Genomic DNA, 27,827 nt, shown 5'->3' on the forward strand with positions numbered 1-27,827 from the left:
GTTTTACAAATGTTGTATTAGGGATTTAGGATTTAGGATTTAATACCAGTACCAGTAAAATCATTTATATCAAGGCATGATTTAGTGCTAGGTAGCCTCAAGCATAACCATTTTTGTGTGTACATGAATATTTACCTTTCGTGACTTTTGCCATGTCATAATATTTTACACACACACACACACACACACACACACACAGTGGTAGACAGTTGGAACAAGTTAGGTGAGAAGGTGGTGGAGGCCAAGACCGTCAGTAGTTTCAAAGCGTTATATGACAAAGAGTGCTGGGAAGACGGGACACCACGAACGCAGCTCTCATCCTGTAACTACACTTAGGTAATTACACACACACCTATCTGGACCTAAAAAAAAGGCTTTTGACAGTTTCACATAAGAGGTTGTTCTGGAAACTGGAACATATTGGAGGGGTGACAGGTAAGCTGCTAACATGGATGAAAAATTTTCTGATAGAAAAATGAGGGTAGTAATCAGAGGCAATGTATCAGACTGGAGAAATGTCACAAGTGGAGTACCACAGGGTTCAGTTCTTGCACCGGTAATGTTCATTGTCTACATAAACGATCTATCAGATGGAATACAGAATTATGTATATGAATTTGTTTGGTGATGATTTTAAGATAATAGGAAGGATAAGAAACCTAGATGATTGTCATGCCCTTCAAGAAGACCTGGAAAAAATAAGTGTATGAAGCACCACTTGGCAAATGGAATTTCATGTGAATAAATGTCAGCTAGGAAGATTGACACTGGGAAAACCTATGAAATAACCACTGAGTTATTACTATATGACAGTCTATAGACGGAAATAACTAAGTTATAACCAGTCATAAGTTTTCAAGTATTATCAACACATTACAGCAACTGATCATATTACAATCGTTTTACTAGACTAAATAAAAGAAAATTAAATTTAAAAGATATACCTTTATTAATTCTTTAGAGTAGTACATACAAATTACACTGTTCAGAAAATCTCCAGCACACACGGACCAAGTCTTATGACAATAGATTGGTGGGTAAACCGTGCAAGAGAGAGTAGAAGTGCGAGGGTCACAGTGAGGGTGGAGGAGGAAGGCGACGTGCGACCGCCCCGACAGTCACACAACAACTGAGCTCCACAAAACTTGCACGTCGGTGTTGGGGATACAAGACACTCCGTACATTGACAACATCGCACACTTTATTATTATTAACATCTTTATTGACAAAATTAATTACAATTTTGCCTAATCTGAGGATTTTGATAGTCTTATTAAATTGAGGTTAATGCTAGTATTCACTGTCACGCAGGACAGAGGGTCATACATAAGACAATAGGTCTTTTACCACTTCGGACACCAGCTTTCGATGTTTCGCCTATGTGTACGTGTTCCACATTAAAACGACAATATAATGCTATTAACAATTAAAATCTTCTATTTAACAGGCATATAGTTATTAAATGAAGTTTAGTGATGTAATAGACATAATCCGGAGTTGGTAAGGACGCTGCCCGCCAGCGTAAACACAACACACCCGAATACCCACAAACACGATACAACGCACAAAACACAACACTTCTGTCAGTTTTTAGATAAACTCCTTTTATATTTATTATGTGAGAGTTATACTTGTATAAAATGATAACTATTATAGGTAAGCGCCTAATATTTAATATTAATCAATAAAAAAGAAGTCAGAAGCCACACGCCTGTCTGTACATGTCTTTTGTGTAAAAGTATTTTGGGCGCTCATGTACTTGTGCGCTAGCTGGCGTTCACAACTGTTCTCGCCTACAAGCATTAAAATTAAACAAACGAATTAATTTTTTCATTTATATACAAGAAGAGAAGGCTACCCTTGAGTCTGTAATATTCATCTGATCACTGGTCTCCCATTTGGTCCTCATTGCTTTATCTTACTATTATTGAATGTCAATAACCGTATTATGCAATTTCAATTTCTTCTATTTCTTTCTTTATTATGCACCCCATACCCATCCCGTGGGCCGTGGTGTAAAGGATTACAGAGGCACATAATCGGTTCAGGAACTGAACCCTCTAGTTCGTTTAGCTAAGCAAATAACAATGTTTGACGCTAGTTACAAAATTATTAATGTCCCTACCGTTCAACCCATTTACCGTTTGTCCTGGCGCCATCTATGTTTTGACAGCAGTACTACTAATGTTCCCACGTTATGTGACGATCACTATACGGGTGTTACGGTCAGTTGCTCTTCTATATATGTTTATGGACAACGTAGGTGATTTGAGGCAATTTGCGGCCACAGTAGAGTAGTATCCACGCGGTGAGTGGTGGGAGAGGATATATACTGCTGTGTGCTCGACCAGCGGGTGAGAGGCAAGTTATATCGAATAATTATGGGAAAGATAGGTAATTTTTAAGCGTAAAAGAGGTCAGGTAACTGATAACTACAGAGATGGGTAGTGTTTTTTGTCTTTATTTACTAAAGTGGAACATTACATTATGCCTTTAGCTGAACAATTCTACTGGTGGGGGAAGTAGACGGGTTTTATGAAAGTATTTTACCTAAATATTTATTTGGTTAACTAGTTCAGACGTTACCAGAGGGTGTTCCTTTTAATCTAATCTTAAAAATCTAGCCGGACGAAGTGATAAAATAAATTGAATAGAACGAAGTGGTTTGCCAGGGTGCTTAACGTTTAGTTTAATTCATTTACTATGCAGCCCATGCTTAAAGAATGCAAGTTAACCATATTTAATTTACCGTAGTTTTACTAGACTCGATACTGTATACCGTTTTTACTCTATTTAATACAGCATGTCGGGTAAATGCCAGTCGCGGAAAGTTCCTAATATGGTAAGTTTTAAAGGAAACTTTTGTAAAGTTAATTTTATCGCTTAAGTTAGCGGCCAATTAGCTTAGTCTATTCTGAGGAAAGTTACTAGAATCTAACATTGCAAGTACCATCACTTCTTTTTGAGAAACGTGACTAGATACATGAATCGCATAATTTGACTATTGGCTGTTCATGGTTTAGGTTACATAGTTGAGGAAATAGTGAAAAGGTTTGTGATTTTGTGTACTTTGACTTTAGCAGAGATTTTGATAGTGGCACAAAATTGATAAGAGGCTAGCATCATTGGGAGTGCTGACTCAAGTTGATTAGGGCGTGGTTATACCAAAGGAAATGATAGTATAAATGGGGTTAAGTTGGGGGCAGAAATGTTGAAAGTAGTGCCTAAAGGCTGTCCTTGGACCTCGGTTATTCACAACACCAGATTTTGGTTTAGACTGCAATAGTTGCAGAATTGGCATATAAAAAAATCTGATGCCCTAAATAGTTTTGAAATAGTTAAGACTACCAAATGCAGTTTAATGCTGACACGTGTAAGGTTTGGAGGCTAGGTAAAGATGAGCTAAATCGTGTAGATTGTTAAGGGTATTAAATTTTTTGCAGGTGGTAAATTCTCCCTCGGCTGGCACTGCTCTCCAGCCTGGGATGTTGATTGGTTAGTCTTCAACTGCCTCCCAACATGGTAGTGAGGTCCTGAGCTGACATGCAGTGAGGAACGTGGAAAGCTTCCTGAATTGGCACATGGTATGCCTCCCTTTCAAACCAGCAGCTGGCACAAATGTTCCAGCCAACATCAGAATAGTGGATGAAGCCCACACTAAAATGTAAGTGGTACAGTAAATGGACCCCCCCCCCTTTTGACACTGAACAGTTGGGAGGAAAGGGGGGGGGGGAGTGTGGCTTATAGTTGTATTGCTACAGAATCTTTTGCCATAAACCAGTGGCACAGCGTATTGGCAGTTGCTATTCAGAATCTTCCCCCTTACATAGTTAATTAAAAAGGAAATGCTGTAGACAAGCTTAACTTTTTGAAGGGGCAACATTTTCGTTGCCATCAAAGCACATCAAAGATGCTCTGAGCTAACTTCCCTTAGTCATTAGTGAATGGTGGCTAGTAACTCTAATAGGAACTTTACTGCCATTAGAATCTATGCAGAAAAAGTGTGCACTTCTGCTGTATCTGCCAGTTTGCTAGAAAGTGAAATTGGCATACTTGCTCAGCAACTACTTGCCCTCTTGTACCATGTTACTCAACCATAACCATCACACCACCCATTCTTCTAAAATAACACCCCATATGATAAACTTCTGCTTTTAATAAATATTTCAAACTTTAATATTAGTTGGCTTGCAAGGTGTGTTAATCATTCCCTTGGCAGAACTGTAGCAGGTCCATAAAGAAATTTATAATAAAGACAAAGTGTGGTCATAAGTGCTGCAGATGGGGGAGATAGCCTTACACCTGCAGAAGTTTGGTGATAACTGGAAAGAATATGGCCTTGTATAGTTGCTAGTGTAAATATTACTAAATTTAGTAAAATCACATTGTCTTGGTAGTATAGTTGGGTTAATTATGAATTTTCAGACTAAAAAGCTTGGTACATAACTTTCAACAGAATAAATTTGTCCATCTAGTAGTAAGCAGTGGTTGTAAAAGAATAAAGATTTGTATATATAAATTTTGTATCGCTTTTATTCAAATGTTATACATAGTTTAAGTTTGCAATGTTCCAGAAAAATAACGTTCATAACTAAAGTTGTTAGAAAATAAAATTTTTATAGGATGTTGACTTTAAATGACTATATCTTTGTTTGTAATTAATAAAGATGGGACAGAAAGATACTTAGTGCCATGTAAAACGGCGACTGTTAAACTGGTGGTACAGGTATGAACAAAATAACATCGCTATGCAAATAAGTTTTTAGTAACATTTACTGTTCACATGACAGGTTGTGGAAGGTCCTGGCAAGAAAGAGCTGCAGAAAAATACTTGCAGATCTAGAGTAAGTAGTGTTGTGTACTTTGGAATTGGAGGGTAAAAGTTAATTGCTAAAAACCTGTTAAATATTAGGGTATGAGAATTGAATGGGTATGGAAAAGTCTAGGCTTAGTCTGGTGGGTACCATCTGCAAATTCATTCCTTTCACGAATGTATTGAATAGAATGGTAATGTTGAAATTGTGAAGATTGTAATGTGGGGCATTAGATCTTAAACAGCATAGGTGAGGGTGTTTTATTAATAAAATTTTAATGAAATGTAAATCTTGTTTGGTTAACATTAAATGTTTGTTTAAGCTTTAATCTATAAATGTACAACACTGTTAAGGGTAATCAGGAGTCAAATAAGTTAATGGCAGGGAAAGTTTTGTTCTAAGTGATGGTATTTTTCCCTTGAAAGTAAAAAAAAAAAATATTCAATGTTTACTTTAGCTTGGTCTTTAAAATTATAATGTTTTCCAGAATGTGGTTTGGAAAGTCCAGAAGTCCCTCTGTCAGTTGGAAGAGTATCAGGTGAGTTGTAGTAAAGGTTAATTTGAATAGATTTGCATAAAAGTAAAAAATTGTTATAACTTAAACAATATAGCATTGGCTAAAGATAAATGTCAATTGCAGTTGGAGATAGTTTCTCAAATGACATTTACTGAAACTTGGCAAATTTTTGTGATGCCATATATATTTATATGGCTAAATTAGATCTTTACTACTAGAATGTAGGTAATGTTAATTCCTTAAAGAAATTAAACATTTTCCATTTGAATTTTTAAAGTACTGAATGCTCATTTTAAAAGTAAAGCTACTTCAGTTTTAAATCTGAAGTTAATTTGTTTACATATTTTTCAGATGGTGAATATGATGCATGGACTGGCTTGGAGTGAGGCTCCTTTACTCTGGAAAAGGAAATCTACAAAGTGGGTGAGTTTGAATTTGATGTTTTAGCTATATCAATGACCTAATCTTAATTCTCTTATCTAGTCCATTTATAGGTGTGTAACCATGTCCCCCTGTTACAACCCACAGGGAATGATGCAGTTTGTACTGATCCTACCCCATTTCATAGAAGGGGACCAGGCAGTCCTGCAGATTTCCCTGTCCTGGCTTTTTCAGAGCTTTGCTCTACTACCCATCTAATAGATGGACTAGAATTGCATAGGTTTAGGGACCCTTAACAATGGTGACATTGTTAATTCTCACAGGGCTTGTTTGCTGAATGGGTGCATGCATCTAAAACTAGTGCCTGGAATACATTGTACAGTGCTTACAAGAAAGCATATGTACAATGTGTTGATGGCACTAGAGTGGTGGATGTAATGTTCCCATTCAGGGAACAAGGTCTGCACTAAAACCAGAGGAAGGGATAGGCCTTGCTGAGCATATCTTAAAAGATAGGCTGTTAGGATTTTTTGGGCTTATTATTAGGCATTGGTGATAATAAAAGTAGTGTCCCTGTTTAATTTTTATTTTTCTTTTACAGGTGATTGTCTCTGGAGTTGTCTTGGCCTTTTGGATCTTCTGTTCATCTAGGAGCATCTGTCCCACAACCTGAAACTAATAAATATTAGATGTATTATAAATACTATATTTAAAACTTATTAAATAAAACAATTTTAATGAAACTACTTTATATACCTTATCCTGAAATTATGCTGGAAATTATTGTTTAGTACTATTGATGCAATGTTTAAACATCTGAAATTTTTTTGCTTTGAAAATAAATACTTGGTAAAATTTACACCTATTTGTAACTTGTTACATAGTTGCATGCAAAATGCATTGAAAAGATGTAAAAGTAGACTACCTATTCAATTTACATAAACTAACAAATATTGCAAATTAGTCTGAAATATTAAAGTGGAAGAAACTTTAATCAATATTTTAGTTTCCATATTTGAAAGTAAATTTAAAGCTATGCAACACCTAAGCTTTGTACAAATTATGATTAAATTAACTAAAGATCAGTGTTAAATTTACAAAACATTAGAAAAGTGACAAGCATCTATACAACATGGTTTTCAGTCTTTGGTAACTTAAATTTAATCAAAGCTCTTAAATGATTTGTCTGCCAAACTCTTCAGATATTCTGAAATATTTTACCTAGATTAAAACCATCATTGTTTGAAAGGGCAAAACAGATTACTGTCAATTAGTTTGACCTAACATCTGCAAGGTCCTGAAGGAATGGAATTTTTTTTTGTAAAACTTTGTTTGCTAAAAACAAACCCTACCTAATGAACCTGCTCATTTTTTTTAGAAATGGTAATTGCAACATTACCAAAGGCCATTGTTTTAATAGCCAACGTACCAAATGAAAGACCAAGAAGCAACAAACAGGTACATGGTAGAAAGGACAAAAGAATGGTTATGAGGACCCTTTCATTTGTTAAAGAAATGACTGGGAAAAATGCTGTCATACCACAAGGGGTCTTAACCCTTGTCATATACATCACTGACATTAATCTAAATATTACCAACCACAAAAATTGCTGATAACATGTTATAAAAAAATAAAGAATATAATATTGAGGCCTTAATGCAGATCTCTAACTCTACAAATAGTAACAAGACTGGCAATTTCTTAATATAAAACAGAAAAAAATCCAAGACCTTGCACGTGAGCCAGAACAATCCATATCACAACTACCACATTAAAATGAAACAACAATGAAGGTAAGGTAATTACCAAAAGAAGGCACCTTCTTTTGGTAATTACCTTACGATATCAAAAGTATCCGATTCACCTAGAATTCTATCGAGGGACGGTCGGAAAGCAAGACACACGCTCGTCCTGGAAGTCAGGACATTCAACAAGGATATGCACAACTGTAAGAGGGACAACGCAATTCGGACAATAAGGAGCAGGGCGGCGCTCCATTAAGTGACAGTGGGTTAAGCGGGTATGACCAACCCACAGCCGTGCCAAAGCAGTGTCCCACCGCCGGTTACGGTGGTAGGAGGAAGGCCACGGGGACACACTAAGTTTGAGAGTACGCAGCTTGTTACCAACCACAGAGGACCAACAACCCTGCCAACGGGGAAGAATGAATAACAGGATAAAAGTCGGAATAAGGAATACCTTTACGGGAGATGGGACAAGAACGGATAGCTTCCTTAGCGGCAGCATCCGCACGCTCATTGAAACACCAATATGGCTGGGAACCCAGCAAAACTCTGATTTAAATTTACTAGAAATAAGAAACAGCCAATGTTGAATCTCAATGACCACCGGATGGACAGGATTAAAGGACCCTAGAGCCATGAGGGCACTACGAGAATCAACAACAACCACAAAGGAGGAATGAGAAAGCAAGAGACAAAGAGCATAGAGAATAGCATAAAGTTCTGCCGTAAAGACGCTAGCCTCCGAAGGGAGGCGACACATGTAAGTACGGTCAGGAAAAACAACAGAGTAGCCCACACCATCAGCAGACTTAGACCCATCAGGGAAGATGGAAATAGAGTGGGAGTGCGAAGAAAATTGCTCAAGGAAGAGGCTTTTCAGAATTGTAGGAGGGGTAAAGGCTTTAGTAATACAAGTCAAGGACGTACAAAACTTGGGAAGGGGGACTCTCCACGGAGGTAATGAAGGAACAATACGAGGAGAAACATTAGAAATATGAACAGAAAGAGAATCCTGTAAGCGAGATAACTGGACAGAAAGTGGGAGACAATGAAGAGGAACAGGAACCACAGGAGGAGGAAAAGTCAATGCACGACAGAGGCGAGAGGAAGGATGTTGGAAGGACCGCGCAAGATAGCGAAGACAGTAGCGATCACAGCAGTCCTGAAGAGAGAGAAAGCCAGTGTCAACATACAAACTAAGGGCGGGAGTCGAACGAAAGGCACCAGAGCCGAGACGCAACCCAGTATGGTGCAAAGCATCAAGACGGCGAAGAGTAGAAGGAGAAGCAGAAGAGTATGCAGGGCAACCATAATCGAGTTTAGACAGGACGAGAGAGGAGTGCAAATAGAGGAGCGTGCGCCTATCCACTCCCCAAGAATTATGGGACAAAACATTAAGGAGGTTAAGGGCCTTAGAGCATTCAACTCGGAGGCAAGAGATATGGGCTGACCAAGACAAACGAGTGTCAAAGACTAACCCCAAAAGCTTCGCGGAATCCCTGTACACAATGAGATGACCATAAAGCAACAACAATGAAGTAAAGGTCCTTTCAGTAAGAATCTATCATTCACTGAAAGTTGCTGCAGTTAAAAATAAAAGAAAATACAAGTCCCTAGAAATAAACAAGCAACCTTTTTGACTAAGGAAAAGAAGGTAGTTATTCTACTGTATAAATCTAAGTATTCACTTAGATAACTGTATCCAAGCATAGAGATTCCCCCCCCCCCTTCCCTTTCAGAAAAACATCTACTTTCGAAAAAGTTTAACATTGGCCAACAAAAATGATTCCAGAACTAAATTGCCTAATACCAGGAACAACTGAGAGCCATGACAAACACTGCAACCTTCTCCTACCCCCAAGTCTTATGCTATTTATGATCCAAGGTAATTTGACATACTATACTGTACTTCCTACAGACGAGTCTAGTGAGAGGGTGATCTCCTGGCGATTAAATTGAAGCACGATACAGGTGTCAACGAACATCAGTCAGCCCACTTGTCAGCACAGTGGATAACTAATGACATCATAATCTGCAGTGTTGTATGCCTCCCTGTGGCCATTTAAATCAATAAAACACAGGGTTGTGGCAATGTTTACAGCATAAGGCAAGGTATAGAGGAATCCTGGAATGCCATGTAATGTGTAGTCCTTGAATGTGCTTTAGGCAACCAAATTGAATAACAACATTTCTGGTGTTCGGCTATATAATCCGAGTTTCTCATTCGGTATAATGTTTTAAACCTAAATAGGAATTCACTTTAACCCTCAAACTGCGCATTTCATATATAAATGATATCAGTGACAAAACCGAAACCGCGCACATCATTTATATATGATTTCGTGTCTAGCGCTATAATTTAAACGCCCCGCCTGGGATAGGGGCAGCTATAGTACACCCACGACCGATAGTTGCCAGATGCCACCTAGAAAAAAAATCCAGGCCAACATTCTTGGGTGTTACAGTCAGTATTGAGCAAGCCACCAAGGCTGGCGCACGCAGCACGAGCTCACAGCACCGCTGTTCAGCTTGTGACCACAGCATCGCCTACAAATACCATAATATAAATGATACTGCTATTATTTAGCAGTGATAGTATTACTGAAGCCCCCTGACTGTGATAAAACTGACCAGGATTCTGATAATAGCAGGATTGTGGTGATATTTAGCGCTGTGCTCCATGGAGGAAGGAGTAAGGCTGTGGGAGGGAGGGTTGTGGCGTCGTTTTCTGTGTGTGGCCACCATTTATTGACTGCACTCACCATACCAGCTTAGTGGTTCGATATGGTGAACACAAATGTAGATACTTATATATAACGTGTGTATAGTGTGAGATAACAGCGAGAGGAGTAGGTTGGGAGCCGCCATTTTGGTGAGGGAGGAGCGTCGTCAGCACGACTTGACATGTTGTTTACTGATGGCCACTATGGTCTTTGGGCACCATACCAGCTTATTTGTTCAGGTATGGTGAATAAAACAGGTAGATACTTATATATAATGTGTGTGTATATAGCGTAATAACACCACAAACAATATTGTTGGAGGACAAATATTAGTGCGTCTGGCCTTGAGGGCGGCCGCCGATCAGCTGACTGTGTGAGTAGCTACGTCTTATGGCCTTTACTCACCATACAAGCTTAGATGTACAGTTATGGTGAACAAAACATGTAAATACGTATATATAACGTCTGTGTATAGTGAATAAATACAGAAAGAGTATTGTGGGAGGTGAATGAGGGTGAGTGAGGTGGTGTTGAGGGAGGGAGTGGCAGTGAGTGGCTCGCTGGTGTTTGGCGGTCACTCCTCGTTGCTTTTTGACTCACAAGACCAACTTAGTAGTGCGTTATGGTGTACAAAACATGCAAATACTTATATATAACCTGTGTATATAGTGTAACAACAGCAAAACTATTTGTTTATGGTTTTATGAACATAATAATTGAATCACTAATATGCACACCATAATTTTGAGTACAGCGATGGTTCACGCATTTTATAATATAAATATACCACAATTCACTGTATGGAATAATATTACTGCAAAAAAACTAAGAAAAAATCAGAGACATTGAAATAATTAGGTAATAATATATTTGTGGCAATTGCCGTCTGACAGCTCGGGTGGAGTAGACCTCGTCTGGCAAAGGCTCTGCCAACGCCCCTTTTTTGCCACACTTCCCTACCCTATTGCAGCTAAAATATGCCACCTACGATTTTTTTGTTATTTTTTCCGTGATCAGGGAACAAAAATGAACACTTCTATAAGACAAAAGAATTTTTTGTTTTTTTTTTTTGTTGCGCCTGTGGGTGTGAATTCCATTTGGGCCCCTAGCGGTTTGAGGGTTAAAGGTCAATTTATTTGGAAAGTGCTAACCAGATTCCAAATTACTGAGCTCTGAAAGTACTACAAGGCAAGTTTAACCGAATGAGTGTTTGCCTATCCATACCCCCATGAGGTATGTGACAACACTGAATAAAGAAAGGGTCTTTGAGCATTCACCGTGCAGGTATTTGACATGACCAATATAGCCAAGTGTTAAAGATCATTCTAAGCAGTTCTGCACAATCCATATACTATCAATTAATATAATTGTACAATGGTGCTTGGTGGATGATATTTCCTATTAAAACTCATTGGACAACTGTTTGTATTAGACATTTTAAACCTACAAATGGTAGCCCTAGATATCGCACTACAGTATTAATTACAAGATGAACAATGTAAAATCAATACCACAACAGCAAAGGATGACGGCTTTTCAACAACCGACAAACACGCAGGTCTAACACCAGCCATCCCGAGAAAGGACGTCCCAAGCATGTACACCCCACAACTTTACATCACCTTTGCTACCTCACGCGAGCACGCAACAGCATGAGGATGCCATACTCCCAAACCAACTCCATGCACTTTGAGGCTTTAACAACTCAACATTTAAAAAGTTGATTTAAAAAATCAAACACCTGAATTTTTCCCTAATTAAATTTACTAGGGAAATGCACACCAAGCCATGAAACTTACAATGAAGATGAACAAACTACACACAACTGTCACCAAACTTCCACATACCACCCCCCTCTCACTCCTGCCCTCCCTCCTTAGGTGCTCTGATTGGCTGAGCACCTAAGCCACCACCACTCACCTCTTGTTGTGAGAGCCTAAAGCATGTTTGGTTGCACTATAAAAGTTCCCGAGTGTACTCGCCTAATTGTGAGTACCGCCTGCCCGGTTCACCATTTTGTTTTTCAATCTACCTCAATTTACCCCTTTACAGTCAAATATTATGCAAAATTCTGTTTAAGACCTGTCCCTTCTTAACTTAAATAACTGCTTTGGCCATCTGCAATCTTTCTAGGTGGGTAACAATGACTCTTGAGGCCAGAAAGGACTTATCAGACGGCGATCATAACAATACGGTACACACACAAAATCACAACCTGATATACACCAAGCAGAAAATCCACTGGAGCTGTGAGGCGACGTAAACCCTTGCCCAAGGCACTGGCAGCTGCATACTCTACCACAGTATATTACTGAGTACTGACTTTGTAAAAGTCTTACAACCGGATTTCCCCATAAATCACAGCAAGTTTTGAGGCCACTCCTTGAGTCAACGTCTTACGTAAGACCTACAAGCACTCAGGTGAAGGCTGAAGCAGTTCAACACCATATGCCCCAACTTCAAATACACAGTTGAGAGGCGGGACCAAAACGTGATTTTCTGTGTGTGCCTGAAGTTGGGGCATATGGTCTTGCTTCACCCTTCACTTTACCCTTCACCGGCGTACTTCAGGGGTTTTATTTAATACTTGGACTGGCTTCAGTAGGGCCTCCAGACTTTCTGTGGCTTCACAAGTGTCACGTGAATCCCCTGCATAGCAGTGGAACTGCCTTTTCCCTTCACCTTCAATGCCTCTGCACTGGAAGTATACATCTACACCAGCCCAGAAGAGTCATCAGTCCTGCCACCCCTCCATACCCCCCCAGGGCCTGGCACGGCCTGGTACGACTCAGAGGCAAGCCGGGCGCCACTGCTAACTGGCAGTTTGTCCCCACAAACAAGCAGTTAGCCGCCTTCAACTGACAGTGGTACAGCTCAACACAAAGGCACCACCAGCCACAACGAGCAGTTTGCTAGTTGACCAGATGTCCACCTCGTGTTGACACTGGATGAGTCATCACCGCCGGACTATATAAAGAGCGCTGCCTCCCTGGAGAGGCAATCTCTCCCTTAGTGCTCTAGGATCACCTTCGTGTCTAACCCGTCGTCCGCTTCCAGCCAACGTCGTGTGACTGATGCCATGGTGGTATGGTAGCTGTCTTCAGAACACCAGTATATCTTCATACTTTTATTCATTGCTTATAGTTTATTTTTTGCATTTAAGGTCATACTAACTTGTTCACCTTTGCATTACATGATAGTCAAGTATTGTCATGTGTTATTTTTGTTCATTACTATTTCAGTAAATTGTTTAATTATTTATTTGATAATTTTCATTTGTTTCCACCTGCAACTTACACACTGCAAGGCCAATAGCAGCATTTCTTTCATTTATGTGAGGGAGAGCCATACCATCTTGGTTCAGTATAGCTGTGATACCATAACCCGTCACACAAGATATCCAGTTGTAAGACTTTTACCATCAGTGGTGGTAGACTATGCAACTGGCAATGCCTTTGTTACAGGTTCGCTTCATCTCACAGCCCCAGTGGATTTTCTCACACATTTGAATACATGAAACAAATTTATTTGATACATTCCAAACCAAAGTACTGTACAGTACAGTAATTATCAAACCATCAAATGTGTGGGATAATCATAGTGCGCTAAATATCACTAACGTCGCCAATACAAGAACAAAAACGCATACGGCGAACAATATCAAAGGTATTGAATTTACCAAGAATTTTATCGAGGGACAATTGACAGTGAGGGATGGTCGGGAAGCAAGACACGTAAGTCCTGGAAGTCAGGACATGTAGAGACAACGGTTTGGACAATAAGAAGCAGGGCAGCGCCAGAGCCGTTTCCCACCACCGGTTACGGTGGTAGGAGGAAGGCCACGGGAACACACTACTCTTAAGAGCACGCAGTTTGTTACCAGTAACAGAAGACCAACAACCCTGACAACGGGCAAGAATGGGGAAATGAATAACTGGGTAAAAGTCATAATAAGGAATACCTTTACGGGAGATGGGACAGGTACGGATAGCTTCCTTAGCGGCAGTGTCCGCACGCTCATTTAAGAACACACCAATATGGGTGGGAATCCAGCGAAATTCCACTGTCTTAAATCTACTGGAGATAAGAAACAGCCAATGTTGAATTTCAACTACCAAAGGATGGACTGGATTAAAGGATTCTAGAGCCATGAGGGCAATGCAAGTGTCAACTACAAACACAGAGGAGGATTGACAGCGAGAAAAGAGTTGATGAAGAGCATAGAGAATAGCGTAAAGTTCTGCCATGAAGATGCTAGTCTCCGGAGGCAGGAGACACAAAGGTGCAGTCAGGAAAAACAACAGAGTAGCCTACACCGTCTGCAGACTTAAGACCTATTGGTGAAGACGGAAATAGAGTGGAAGTGTGAAGAAAAGTGTTCAAGGAAAAGGTGATTTAGAACTGTAGGAGGGGTAAAAGTTTTAGTCATGTGGGTCAAGGCTTACAGAATTTAGGAACGGGGACCCCTCCATAGGGGCAAAGACGGAATGACACGAGGGAAAATATTGGTAACACAAACTGAAAGAGCATTTTGTAAGAGAGACAACCGTACAGAAAGAGATAGGTGGTGAAGGGGAACAGGAACCACAGGATGGGTAAAGGTCAAGGCATGACATAAGCAAGAGTGAGGGTGCTGTAAGGACCGTGCAAGGTGGAGAAGACAGTAGCGATCATGGCGATCCTGTAGAAACAGGACGCCAGTTTCAACATACAGGCTTAGGGTAGGTGTCGAAGGAAAGGTACCAGAGCTGAGCCGTAACCCAGTATGATGCAGTGTGTCCAGATGGTGAAGGGTAGAAGGAGAAGCAGACGAGTAAACAGGGCCATAATCGAGTTTAGACAGAACGAGAGAGGAATGTAAAGAGAGGAGCAGTGTCGATTAGCTCCCCAAGAAGTATGGGACATGACCTAAAGTTAGTTAAGGGCCTTAGAGCATTCAACTCGGACGTAAAAAATATGGGGCGACAAAGACAAACGAGTGTCAAAGATTAGCCCTAAAAGCTTTAGCAGATTCTTTGTACAAAAGGGGATGACCCCTGTTACCTAACAGTAAATAGGTATCTGGGAGTTAGCTGTTACAGGCTGCTTCCTAGGGGGGTGCGTGTGTGGGAGAAAAAAAATTTAGTAGTTAACCACTGAACTGCTCTGTCTCCAAATAACACCCTGGTGCACAAGAAATAAATTCTTTCCAAAAATTTTTTTTCTCTTCTTATAGTTAAAATGCAGAGTCTGATCACGGGGAAACTAAACAAAAAATATTGTATGTGACTTACTTTAGCTGCAATGGAGCTGGGAAGTTGAGCAAATTATGGGCGCTGAGCATTGGAGCGATGGGGGTCTGTCGGCCCCGCCACCCCGTGCGACAGCAGTTGCTGCGAATAAAATTTTGCGCAATTATTTTGAAGTTTCTCATTCATTTCTTTATTTTTTTACTGTAATATTATTTAAAAGTGTGTAATTTGTGGAATTAATGTAATTCAAAGTATAGAACATCGCTATGCTCAAAATTATGGGCCTCATATATGCGACATATTCTACAATCAAACAGTGTTTTTGCTGTTATTACACTATATACACACATTGTATATACCCATCTACGTATGTATTCACCATAACGATCCACTATGTCGGTATGGTGAGCCCAAAAAACATGAGTGAGCTGTCACACCCTGCCAGTCCTCCCTCCCTCCTCCAACACATTACTCGCCAACATTCCTCCTCCCAAAATACTGTTATTGTGTTTATTACACTATTTACACATGTTATGTACAAGTATGTACATGTTTTATTCATGTACATACGTTCATACTTGCCATCTCCTCACCTCTCTCTCTTGCCTACTTAATGCTCTTGCTTCCCTCATCTCATCACAATCGACTTTATAATGGTCCAGGACGGATCGAAATGTCGTTGTCTATTCAATTTCCAGTGTGTGGTTTGGTCAACAATGAAATCTTCATGCAAGATCTTATAAAGAAAACCCCTAGAACGAGTTTTGCAGATACGAAAGAGTTTAAGGTGAGTAGGGGATGGTTTGAGAAATTTTGAAAAAAGACGTGGTATTCATAGTCTTGTGAGGCATGGTGAGGGTGCCAGCTCAGACAAAGTAGGGGCTGAAAGATTTGTTCGTGATTTTAAAGATTTTGTAGATACTGTATTGATGGATATATTCCACAACAAGTGTTTAATTGTGAGGAGACATGGCTATTCTGGAAAAAATTGCCGAAGAGGACATACATTACCCAAGAGGAGACGTCGCTGCCCAGACACAAGCTAACTTGGGCTAACTTGTGTCAGGATAGGCTAACTCTTGTGCTGTGTGGCGATTTGAAAATTAAACCCTTGCTCGTGTATCATTCCGAAAATCCAAGAGTTTTAAAAAATATATAACGTGCAGAAAAACTGTGATGTAGAGTGGTTTGCCCTGCCATCAAAAAATATCTGCAAGAGAAAAGTTTGACACTAAAGGGCCTGCTTTTCAAAAATGCTCCTGCTCATCCTCCAGACTTGGAGGATGCATTGTTGGGGCCACTTTTTTTTTTTAGGGATATTCCTGCATGGGCCCTAAGTTTCTGGCTAATGAACCAATGACATGAAGGAGGAGTTTTCAACCTACCTTGTGTTAGGTGTGCAGGGGTCAATAGGCTGAACATAATGTCAGGAGCAAAGGGGGGCGTTTGCCTCTTCAAACACAATTGCGACCATCTTCATCTCTTCGAACTATCCTAAATGCTCTCTTCACCTGTCTGACCAAATTGGGTGTCCAGACCACCTTTGAATCTGAAATTGTAAAATTAATAGTGATTTCAGAATATTCAGTCCATTTATACCTGTACTAACAAAATTATATACAGTATACTGTAATTGAAATTTTACAGAATGATAAAGGCAATTTAGTAACTTTGTTAAAATGTACATGGGGGAAATACATGAAAATAGGTTAATATGGTTTGTAAGGTTGATGGGAAATGTTTATTACTTTTATGATTTAAAAGATGTATAGCCCTAATACTCCATCCTGGGTGCATTCCACCAGGTAATGACCACAGCAAAAGTTTTCCACGAGGCTCTATTGTCACACAAACTTTTCACATTTTCAAACTTGATTCATCTTTTTCCCCCTCGTTCCAGGGGTTTTCTTTAAAAGGTCTTCATGCAAATGCCTTGGTTTCTCACAAATGATGGCCTCTGAAATGCTATCACCTGCTAACTCTTTGTTGTGTATCCAAATTAATAAAAACTTTTCAACATCCTCAAGTGTTTGTGTTCTTTGTTTCGGGATTGTTGATATGCCTTTTGCCACTTTAACGCTCATAATGTCCTTTTTCTTAGCGAGTATAGTGCATATTGTTGACATAGATTTGTTGTACTGCCTAGCTAGTTCAACAACCTGTGCACCGTTTTGACGCTTATGAATGCTCTCTTGTTTTTCCTCTATGGTCATTCTCACATGTGTTTTCTTGGCTTGAACCTTACCACTGGCTTTCTTGGGACTCATGGCAAGATATATAATAACAAATTTTATGTTCAAATAGCCAAAAATCCCAAAACAAATGTAATGCTTTATAAAGAATTCAGGCGCGATAGTTACTAGGCAGGAGACACTGGTAAACTGAGGTGCGATCACCATGCCACCACGCGCTAGGTCAGCCCATACGCATATCAACAAACTCATTTCCCGAGGCAAAGTTTGTAACCCGATTCAAATTTTTCGAAGAAATTAGGCTCGTAACCCGAAAAGTTCATAAATATTCATTTGTAAGCCGAGGTGACACTATATATAAGTAAAAAATTAAAATTTTGTAGATACACTGTGCTGTATTGATGGATACATTCCACAACAAGTGTTTAATTGTGAGGAGACATAGCTATTCTGGAAAAAATTGCCGAAGAGGACATACATTACCCAAGAGGAGACGTCAATGCCCGGACACAAGCTAACTTGGGCTAACTTGTGTCAGGATAGGCTAACTCTTGTGCTGTGTGGCGATTTGAAAATTAAACCCTTGCTCGTGTATCATTCCGAAAATCCAAGAGTTTTAAAAAATATATAACGTGCAGAAAAACTGTGATGTGGAGTGGTTTGCCCTGCCATCAAAAAATATCTGCAAGAGAAAAGTTTGACACTCAAGGTCCTGCTTCTCGACTAATGCTCCTGCTCATCCTCCAGACTTGGAGGATGCATTGTTGGGGCCACTTTTTTTTTTTTTTTACGGATATTCCTACATGAGCCCTGAGTTTCTGGCTAATGTACCAATGACATGAAGGAGGAGTTTTCAACCTACCTTGTGTTAGGTGTGCAGAGGTCAATGGTTGAACATAATGTCAGGAGCAAAGGGGGGCGTTTGCCTCTTCGAACACAATTGCGACCATCTTCATCTCTTCGAACTATCCTAAATGCTCTCTTCACCTGTCTGACCAAATTGGGTGTCCAGACCACCTTTGAATCTGAAATTGTAAAATTAATAGCAATTTCAGAATATTCAGTCCATTTATACTAACAAAATTATACATACAGTACTGTAATTGAAATTTTACAGAATGATAAAGGCAATTTAGCAACTTTGTTAAAATGCACATGGGGGAAATACATGAAAATAGGTTAATATTGTTTGTAAGGTTGATGGGAAATGTTTATTACTTTTATGATTTAAAAGATGTATAGCCCTAATACTCCATCCTGGGTGCATTCCACCAGGTAATGACCACAGGGAGCAGGTAGGGAGCAGGAGGCTGAACACAAGGTATCATCTGGGAGGGGAAATCCTGCAAGAATCAAATAGAGAGAAGGATCTGGGGGTTGATATCACACCGAACCTGTCCCCAGAGGCCCACATCAAAAGAATATCATCAGCGGCATATGCTAGACTGGCCAACATAAGAACTGCCTTCAGAAATTTGTGTAAGGAATCTTTCAGAACCCTGTATACCACTTATGTAAGACCAATCCTGGAGTATGCAGCTCCAGCCTGGAGTCCATACCTAGTTAAACACAAGACAAAGTTAGAGAAGATTCAGCGGTATGCCACCAGGCTCGTCCCGGAACTGAGAGGATTGAGCTACGAGGAAAGGCTAAAGGAGCTGAACCTCACATCCCTGGAAAACAGAAGAGTATGGGGAGACATGATAACCACCTACAAAATTCTCAGGGGAATTGACAGGGTGGACAAAGACAAACTCTTCAGCACGGGTGGGACACGAACAAGGGGACACAGGTGGAAACTTAGTACCCAGATGAGCCACAGAGACGTTAGAAAGAATTTTTTCAGTGTCAGAGTAGTTAATAAATGGAATGCACTAGGAAGTGATGTGGTGGAGGCTGACTCCATACACAGTTTCAAATGTAGATATGATAGAGCCCAGTAGGCTCAGGAATCTGTACACCAGTTGATTGACAGTTGAGAGGCGGGACCAAAGAGCCAAAGCTCAACCCCCGCAAGCACAATTAGGTGAGTACAGCAAAAGTTTTCCACGAGGCTCTATTGTCACACAAACTTTTCACATTTTCAAACTTGATTCATCTTTTTCCCCTCGTTCCAGGGGGTTTCTTTAAAAGGTCTTCATGCAAATGCCTTGGTTTCTCACAAATGATGGCCTCTGAAATGCTATCACCTGCTAACTCCTTGTTGTGTATCCAAATTAATAAAAACTTTTTAACATCCTCAAGTGTTTGTGTTCTTTGTTTCGGGATTGTTGATATGCCTTTTGCCACTTTAATGCTCATAATGTCCTTTTTCTTAGCAAGTATAGTGCATATTGTTGACAGATTTGTTGTACTGCCTAGCTAGTTCAACAACCTGTGCACCATTTTGATGTTTATGAATGCTCTCTTGTTTTTCCTCTATGGTCATTCTCACATGTGTTTTCTTGGCTTGAACCTTACCACTGGCTTTCTTGGGACTCATGGCAAGATATATCATAACAAATTTTATGTTCAAATAGCCAAAAATCCCCAAACAAATGTAATGCTTTACAAAGAATTCAGGCACGATACTTACTAGGCAGGAGACACTGGTAAACTGAGGCGCGATCACCATGCCACCACGCGCTAGGTCAGCCCATACGTATATCAACAAACTCCTTTCCCGAGGCAAAGTTTGTAACCCGATTCAAATTTTTAGAAGAAATTAGGCTCGTAACCCGAAAAGTTCATAAATATTCATTCGTAAGCCGAGGTGTCACTATATATAACTAAAAAATTAAACTCAGGATTACTTTCAACCCCCACCCCTTTTGCTCTACTCCATCGCCACCTACCTTCACCCCCCCTCTATGATGTACTCTTCCATAGACACCTACCTTTGCCCCCCTCCTCCCCTCTACTCCTCCATCATCACCTACCTTCACACCCCCTCCCTTCTCTTCCTCCATCGTCACCTTCCTTTCACCCTCCTCTATGATGTACTCTTTCATAGACACCTACGTTCACTGCATATAATGCTCCCCTCTACTCCTCCATCGTCACCTACTTTCACCTCCCCCCCTCCGCTCTACTCCTCCAGGGTCGCAGACAATTTCACGAGCGTGAGAACTACGAGTTCTCTAACCACTCTCACACTCCTACTCTCTCACCAGTGAGGGGGAGGGAAGGAGGGAGGAAATGAAGGAAGAAAGGTGGGGGAGAGAGAATAGGCAGGGGGGAGGAGGGCCTAGATACATTTCTTCCATATAGATAGGTAGACTGAGGGAGAGCTGCTTGCCAAGAGCCCTATCAGACAGGCTTCCTATTCCTCAACCCTCCCTAATATGCCACATCCTGGTCAGGACAACTTGCTCGATTGTTATTCTTGGTGTGACTCGAGAACTGACCTCGAGGCGGGGCATGGGCATGGATTATCTCCCTGGGGCACGCACCTCCCTGCCCCAGCTCTCTCTCTCTCTCTCACATAATCTATCAAGGGTCTAACATGAGGTCATTGTGCCTACCAGAAGTGTATATGTCCAAGGCTGGCCACCTGTCTGGACCATTCAAATGTATAAACACGTAATTAGTCTATTAAAATTATATATAATGCTACAATTATAAATTAATTTGTTCATGGTCATTCGTTTATCAGTATTTTAATATGAGGTATATATACGCATGTATGTATACGTTGACGTACACATATATGATTATGTGTATGGAATGATTATGATTATGTGTAATCATATATGATTATATCTAATGGAATGCATTAGTAAGTGATGTGGTGGAGGTTGACTCCATACACAGGTTCAAGTAATTACCTAAGTGTAATTACCTAAGTGTAGTTACAGGATGAGAGCTACGCTCGTGGTGTCCCGTCTTCCCAGCACTCTTTGTCATATAACGCTTTGAAACTACTGACGGTCTTGGCCTCCACCACCTTCTCACTTAACTTGTTCCAACCGTCTACCACTCTATTTGCGAAGGTGAATTTTCTTATATTTCTTCGGCATCTGTGTTTAGCTAGTTTAAATCTATGACCTCTTGTTCTTGAAATTCCAGGTCTCAGGAAGTCTTCCTTGTCGATTTTATCAATTCCTGTTACTATTTTGTATGTAGTGATCATATCACCTCTTTTTCTTCTGTCTTCTAGTTTTGGCATATTTAATGCTTCTAACCTCTCCTCGTAGCTCTTGCCCTTCAGTTCTGGGAGCCACTTAGTAGCATGTCTTTGCACCTTTTCCAGTTTGTTGATGTGCTTCTTAAGATATGGGCACCACACAACAGCTGCATATTCTAGCTTTGGCCTAACAAAAGTCATGAACAATTTCTTTAGTATATCGCCATCCATGTATTTAAATGCAATTCTGAAGTTAGAAAGCATAGCATAGGCTCCTTGCACAATATTCTTTATGTGGTCCTCAGGTGATAGTTTTCTATCTAGAACCACTCCTAGATCTCTTTCTTTATCAGAATTCTTTAAAGATTTCTCACATAATATATAGGTTGTGTGGGGTCTATGTTCTCCTATTCCACATTCCATAACATGAGGAGCCGGTCGGCCGAGCGGACAGCACGCTGGACTTGTGATCCTGTGGTCCTGGGTTCGATCCCAGGCGCCGGCGAGAAACAATGGGCAGAGTTTCTTTCACCCTATGCCCCTGTTACCTAGCAGTAAATTAGGTACCTGGGTGTTAGTCAGCTGTCACGGGCTGCTTCCTGGGGGTGGAGGCCTGGTCGAGGACCGGGCCGCGGGGACACTAAAGCCCCGAAATCATCTCAAGATAACCTCAAGATCTCAAGATGACATTTATTAACATTAAATTCCATTTGCCAAGTGGTGCTCCATATACTTATTTTGTCCAGGTCTTCTTGAAGGGCATGACAGTCATCTAAATTTCTTATCCTTCCTATTATCTTAGCATCATCAGCAAACATGTTCATATAATTCTGTATACCAACTAGTAGATCATTTATGTACACAATAAACATCACTGGTGCAAGAACTGAACCCTGTGGTACTCCACTTGTGACATTTCTCCATTCCGATACATTGCCTCTGATTACTGCCCTCATTTTTCTATCAGTCAGAAAATTTTTCATCCATGATAGAAGCTTACCTGTCACCCCTCCAATATTTTCCAGTTTCCAGAACAACCTCTTATGTGGAACTCTGTCGAAAGCCTTTTTTAGGTCCAGATAGATGAAGTCAACCCAACCATCTCTTTCCTGTAATATCTCTGTGGCTCGATCATAGAAACTGAGTAAATTCGATACACAGGATCTTCCAGATCGAAAACCATACTGTCTGTCTGATATTATATCATTTCTCTCTAGGTGTTCTACCCATTTAGTTTTGATTAGTTTTTCCAATACTTTCACTATTACACTTGTCAATGATACAGGTCTATAATTGAGGGGGTCTTCCCTGCTGCCACTTTTGTAGATTGGAACTATGTTAGCCTGTTTCCGCCCGTCTGCTACGATTCCTGTACACAGGGATGCCTGAAAGATCAGGTGAAGTGGAATGCTGAGCTCAGATGCACATTCTCTCAGAACCCATGGTGAAACGCCATCTGGGCCAGCTGCTTTGTTCTTACCGAGCTCCTTGAGCATTTTTTCCACTTCGTCTCTAGACACCTCTATGTGTTCTATGTTGTTCTCTGGAATTCTTATTGTATCTGGTTCCCTAAAGATTTCATTTTGTACAAACACACTTTGGAACTTTTCGTTTAGTGTTTCACACATTTCCTTTTCATCTTCCGTGAATCTATTTCCCATTTTCAACCTCTGAATATTATCCTTTACCTGCAATTTGTTGTTTATGAATTTATAGAATAGACCTGGTTCTGTTTTACATTTGTCCGCAATCCCTTTTTCAAAATTTCTTTCTGCCTCTCTCCTCACTGCCGTGTAGTTGTTTCTCGCATCTTTGTATCGCTGGTATGTTTGGGGGTTCGGCCTCTTCCTGTATTGATTCCATTTTTGTGTCTTTCGGTCTCTAGCCCTCTCGCAATTTCTATTGAACCAATCCTGTTTCCTAGTTCTGCATCTCTGTTTTGGTATAAATTTTTTTGTGCCTTTATCATATATTTCACAAAACTTGCCATACAAGTGTAGATATGATAGAGCCCAATAGGCTCAGAAACCTGTACACCTGTTGATTGACGGTTGAGAGGTGGAACTAAAGAGCCAGAGCTCAACCCCAGCAAGCACAATTAGGCGAGTATATGAACGAATGCACATGTACACTTTCAAATGAATTAAGATACCTTGAGATACACAATGACTTAGTTTAAATAGTTTAAACACACTATGGTACTGATTTTGACATGCTGATGTCTGGAAGAGAGAGGGGGTGTGGGGGGGTTATTGTCTGAGGTGGAGGACCAGAGGAGGGGGTCAGTGGAAGGATGGTGGCTGGAGGGATGCCATTGTTCTAATGGTTATGAAAACAATTATTGATGGCAGGAATTCAGTGGGTGTGTACTTCACCCGCACCATCACCATACTGTGCCCTGCTACAACACCCCCCCCCCCCCACTCCACCCATGCTGTGCGGGGCGTATTACACATGATAACCGACTGTCTGTCCATTCCTGTCTGCTCGTTATGCTGCCCTTCCTTTTGAAAATTGTCTGCTTTATCGACTTCCTTCAAGACCACACGTTAGCCTCTTATCACGCCCTCTTACCACACTCTCAGGGAGCCGGCTCTTCTATACAATAGTTACCACTCAGTCCCCAAGGTGAAAGAGTGTCCGGGCATATGATTTGTTACGTGTACTTATTTGCGATTCGTTTGGGCTGTCACGTGTGGTGATTAGTGTTGGGTAAGGCTAGGCCAGGTCAGGTCAGACTAGGCCAGGTCAGACTAGGCTAGGTAAGGCTAGGCCAGGTCAGGTCAGACTAGGCCAGGTCAGACTAGGCTAGGTAAGGCTAGGCCAGGTCAGGTCTGGTCAGGTCTGGCTAGGCCAGGTCAGGTCAGGCCAGGTCAGGCCAGGCAGGGTGAGAGAAGTAAAGCGGCAGGTACTTACGTTTCCGAGAAAGTAGCGGCGGTAGTATATTGTTGATTTAGATTCGACGACATCCTGAAGCTAGTAGGAGGCGGCCTCATCGCTCTCGAACTTCTTGTTGTTGTAGGGGATACGAGGCACACCCAAACTTCTCAGTGAACGAAGTTGTTTCTAGCCCGGTATCCGAAATTGCAGTATACGACTTGACCAGTCCCCGGTATATCCCGGAAACACGCGGCTGGGATATATTATATATTTCTTTACTTTTCTTATTACTTATTACTACTCAATCACTTCTCAATGTTTGCTTCTTAATTACACTTGTATTTAGTGTCGCTCTACTGAATAAAATTGTATTTTATGAAATCAAAATATGCATACATACATATATACAACTCAGAAGTTGGATATTTATTTATATCATTGTTTTTGCTGTGAGAGCAGGACTTGGCGCGCCAGAAGGAAGAGGGTTGGCAGGCGAGCCAAGGATGGCCGCCCCTCCTCCTCCTCCCTCCCTCACGTGCCCTTACTTACCCTAACCCCAGGTATTGTAAGGAAGGAAACCAAGAGAACGGGTTGAATAAGCACAAAACACAGGTCAGTTAAGTGGGTCTCAGTGGTTGTGGTCCCAATGGTTGTCCCTTAATTGTGCCCTGATGTGTTGTCCCTGAGCTATGTTGTCCCTGGACCATATTGTGTTGTTCCTGGACCATATTATGTTGTCCCTGGACCATATTGTGTTGTCCCTGGACCATATTGTGTTGTCTCTGGACCATATTGTGTTGTCCCTGGACCATATTGTGTTGTCCCTGGACCATATTGTGTTGTCCCTGGACCATATTGTGTTGTCCCTGGACCATATTGTGTTGTCCCTGGACCATATTGTGTTGTCCCTGGACCATATTGTGTTGTCCCTGGACCATATTGTGTTGTCTCTGGACCATATTGTGTTGTCCCTGGACCATATTGTGTTGTCCCTGGACCATATTGTGTTGTCTCTGGACCATATTGTGTTGTCCGTGGACCATCTTGTGAGGTATGTTAGGAACTCTGGAGGTGCTCTAGAATAGTTAGGTAACTGGGGACGGGATAACGGAATAGAGAGAGCTGTTTCCCCCGGCCTCGTTAGTTAACTGGGGGGTGGAATAATGGACAAGATAGAGCTATTTCCCCCATCCCACCGCTGCCACCATTGTAACGGGGGGTGGGGGAAATAGCTCTATCTTGTCCATGATTCCACCCCCCAGTTAACTAACGAGGCCGGGGGAAACAGCTCTCTCTAGTCCGTTATCCCGTCCCCAGTTAGCTAACTATTCTAGAGCACCTCCAGAGTTCCTAAGGCAGCCTCTCTCGTTCAACACCTTGTAACCTAGGTATTTGACTACCTAGGTGCTAAGACTACAAGGCGCCGTAACTGGATCAGCTACCCGAAACTCTAGAGAGAACTCTAGAATACAGAATCATTGCCACAAACGTATAAGAGAAAACGAAAGGAAAGAAATGAATAGTGAAGTAATTAGTGAGGGTTTGGGGTGAGAGGTAGGGAGGTGGGAGGAGCGAGGAGGGTCATTAGTTGAAAGTGAGAGTTCAGAGAGGGGTGGAGGGAGAGGTGTAGATAGGTAGATGTAGAAGAGTAGATAGTAGAAGTAGAAGAGTAGATAGTAGAAGACGAAATGCTGCCACCATCCATTCATGATCATTACATACAAGACAAGGAATGGAACTTGCCTGTATCACAAAATTCTCAAAAGATGTTATCATGAGTTCATTATTAGTATGTTCCCTCTGTACCATGTATCAACTCCAAACATGTACTCATTAATATCTTGAATCTAGTAACCACCGAGGCTTTCTCACCTCAACTCAAAGCTCTAGGGAACAAAGACGATTTAAATAATAAGTTCATATATTTCACATACTAAGTATCATAATTTAGCAATTCAATTAAAATGTTCCAGTTTAATATGCAAAGTGAATCATCCTCCAAGAATCTGAGAGCACTACAACTGACTGCCCCTGATCACACAACACTTGTAAAACACGACAAGTCACCTTAATGTTCACTCACCGAGGACTGAGTCTAAGTTGAATAGAGAGGGGGGGGGGGGGGAGTCTGCAGCTGTCAGGCAGCTTCACCCCCGTCCGACCGACAGCCTGTCTCGGCTGCTCTGCTGCCTGGTCTTCTGTCTTGTTAATCCTCCAATGCTCTATGCTCCCTCAGTATATATTGGGGACCCTAGTACTAACTCCGCCCACAAGTAGATAGCCTCCGGCACTACCAAGCCACTCCTTAAACGTCGGCATGTTTGAGGGCTACCAGACTACAATTATAAGCTTAGCGGAAGCAAGGTGAAATTCTCATGATCTGACCTCAGGTCACTTGAGGTCATTAACGCTTTGAGGTGTGAGATCTCAGGCCGACAAACTGGCGCCTCTCAGATCCTTGTCTGTGACTCATGTACTCTATGTATGTATTAAACTAAACCAAACACTTTTACAGTGTTACACTGCCCCCCAGAGACAGTGACTCTCCTGGGCCATCGTGTGAGGTATGCTGCCCCCCAGAGACAGTGACTCTCCTGGGCCATCGTGTGAGGTATGCTGCCCCCCAGAGACAGTGACTCCTGGGCCATCTTGTGAGGTATGCTGCCCCCAGAGACAGTGACTCCTGGGCCGTCTTGTGAGGTATGCTGCCCCCCAGAGACAGTGACTCTCCTGGGCCATCGTGTGAGGTATGCTGCCCCCCAAAGACAGTGACTCTCCTGGGCCGTCTTGTGAGGTATGCTGCCCCAGGAGTCAACGAGTACGGGGCCGCAGGAGACGGCGGTGTGGGGCCCGCCATTTATCTGAACTCTTGTAAATAATTTACATTTGAGATAAATGGTAATCAAACCCAACATTCAGCCTTTACACCACTGATGTTCGTTGTGAATGTCAGATTTGTTGCGCCTTCAGAGAACTCTAAATTAAATCATGACTAATCGTGAATGAATCCAGACATTTTACATACGTCCAAGAGGGCTAAACACGCTCCAATAACGTTTAATCAACCTTGAATCAATGTTAAATCAAACTTTAATTAAATGTTGTTTCAACTTTGAATCAACGTTGGATCAACCTTTAATTAAAGGTGGATCGACGATTAATCAACGTTGGATAAACGTTCTCAGTGATGACACTGTGGACGCAATATCCAAAAGCAACGCAAATTCCACGCTGAATC

General features: G+C 41.2%; 1 protein-coding gene and 1 long non-coding RNA gene across 5 annotated transcripts in view; one reads left to right on the forward strand and one right to left on the reverse strand.

Moving 5' to 3' along the window:
- Positions 1–6,282: 6,282 nt before the first annotated feature.
- On the reverse strand, positions 6,283–26,806 carry LOC138358217 (uncharacterized). 3 transcript variants are annotated; one of them, XR_011225241.1, is made up of 6 exons: positions 26,673–26,806; positions 24,626–24,842; positions 18,467–18,629; positions 16,798–16,961; positions 15,455–15,553; positions 6,283–6,387 (listed from the first exon to the last, which is right to left on the reverse strand). It is a non-coding gene; the product is annotated as an uncharacterized lncRNA (long non-coding RNA). The 3 variants fall into 3 exon arrangements; XR_011225243.1 differs by having other exon boundaries at positions 24,626–24,942; positions 26,673–26,687; XR_011225242.1 differs by having other exon boundaries at positions 24,626–24,945; positions 26,673–26,687.
- LOC123764257 (D-beta-hydroxybutyrate dehydrogenase, mitochondrial) overlaps positions 25,068–27,827 on the forward strand; it is a 54,194-nt gene continuing 51,434 nt past the window's right edge. The window contains exon 1 of one of the 2 annotated variants that reach the window (XM_069315758.1): positions 25,068–25,201. The gene's annotated coding sequence lies outside the window, so the exon portion shown is untranslated. The remainder of the gene's footprint in view (positions 25,202–27,827) is intronic. The other variant, XM_045751804.2, reaches the window with a different exon arrangement.

This window comes from Procambarus clarkii, chromosome 82 (genome assembly GCF_040958095.1).
Source record: "Procambarus clarkii isolate CNS0578487 chromosome 82, FALCON_Pclarkii_2.0, whole genome shotgun sequence".
Classification (NCBI taxonomy): Eukaryota; Metazoa; Arthropoda; class Malacostraca; order Decapoda; family Cambaridae; genus Procambarus; species Procambarus clarkii.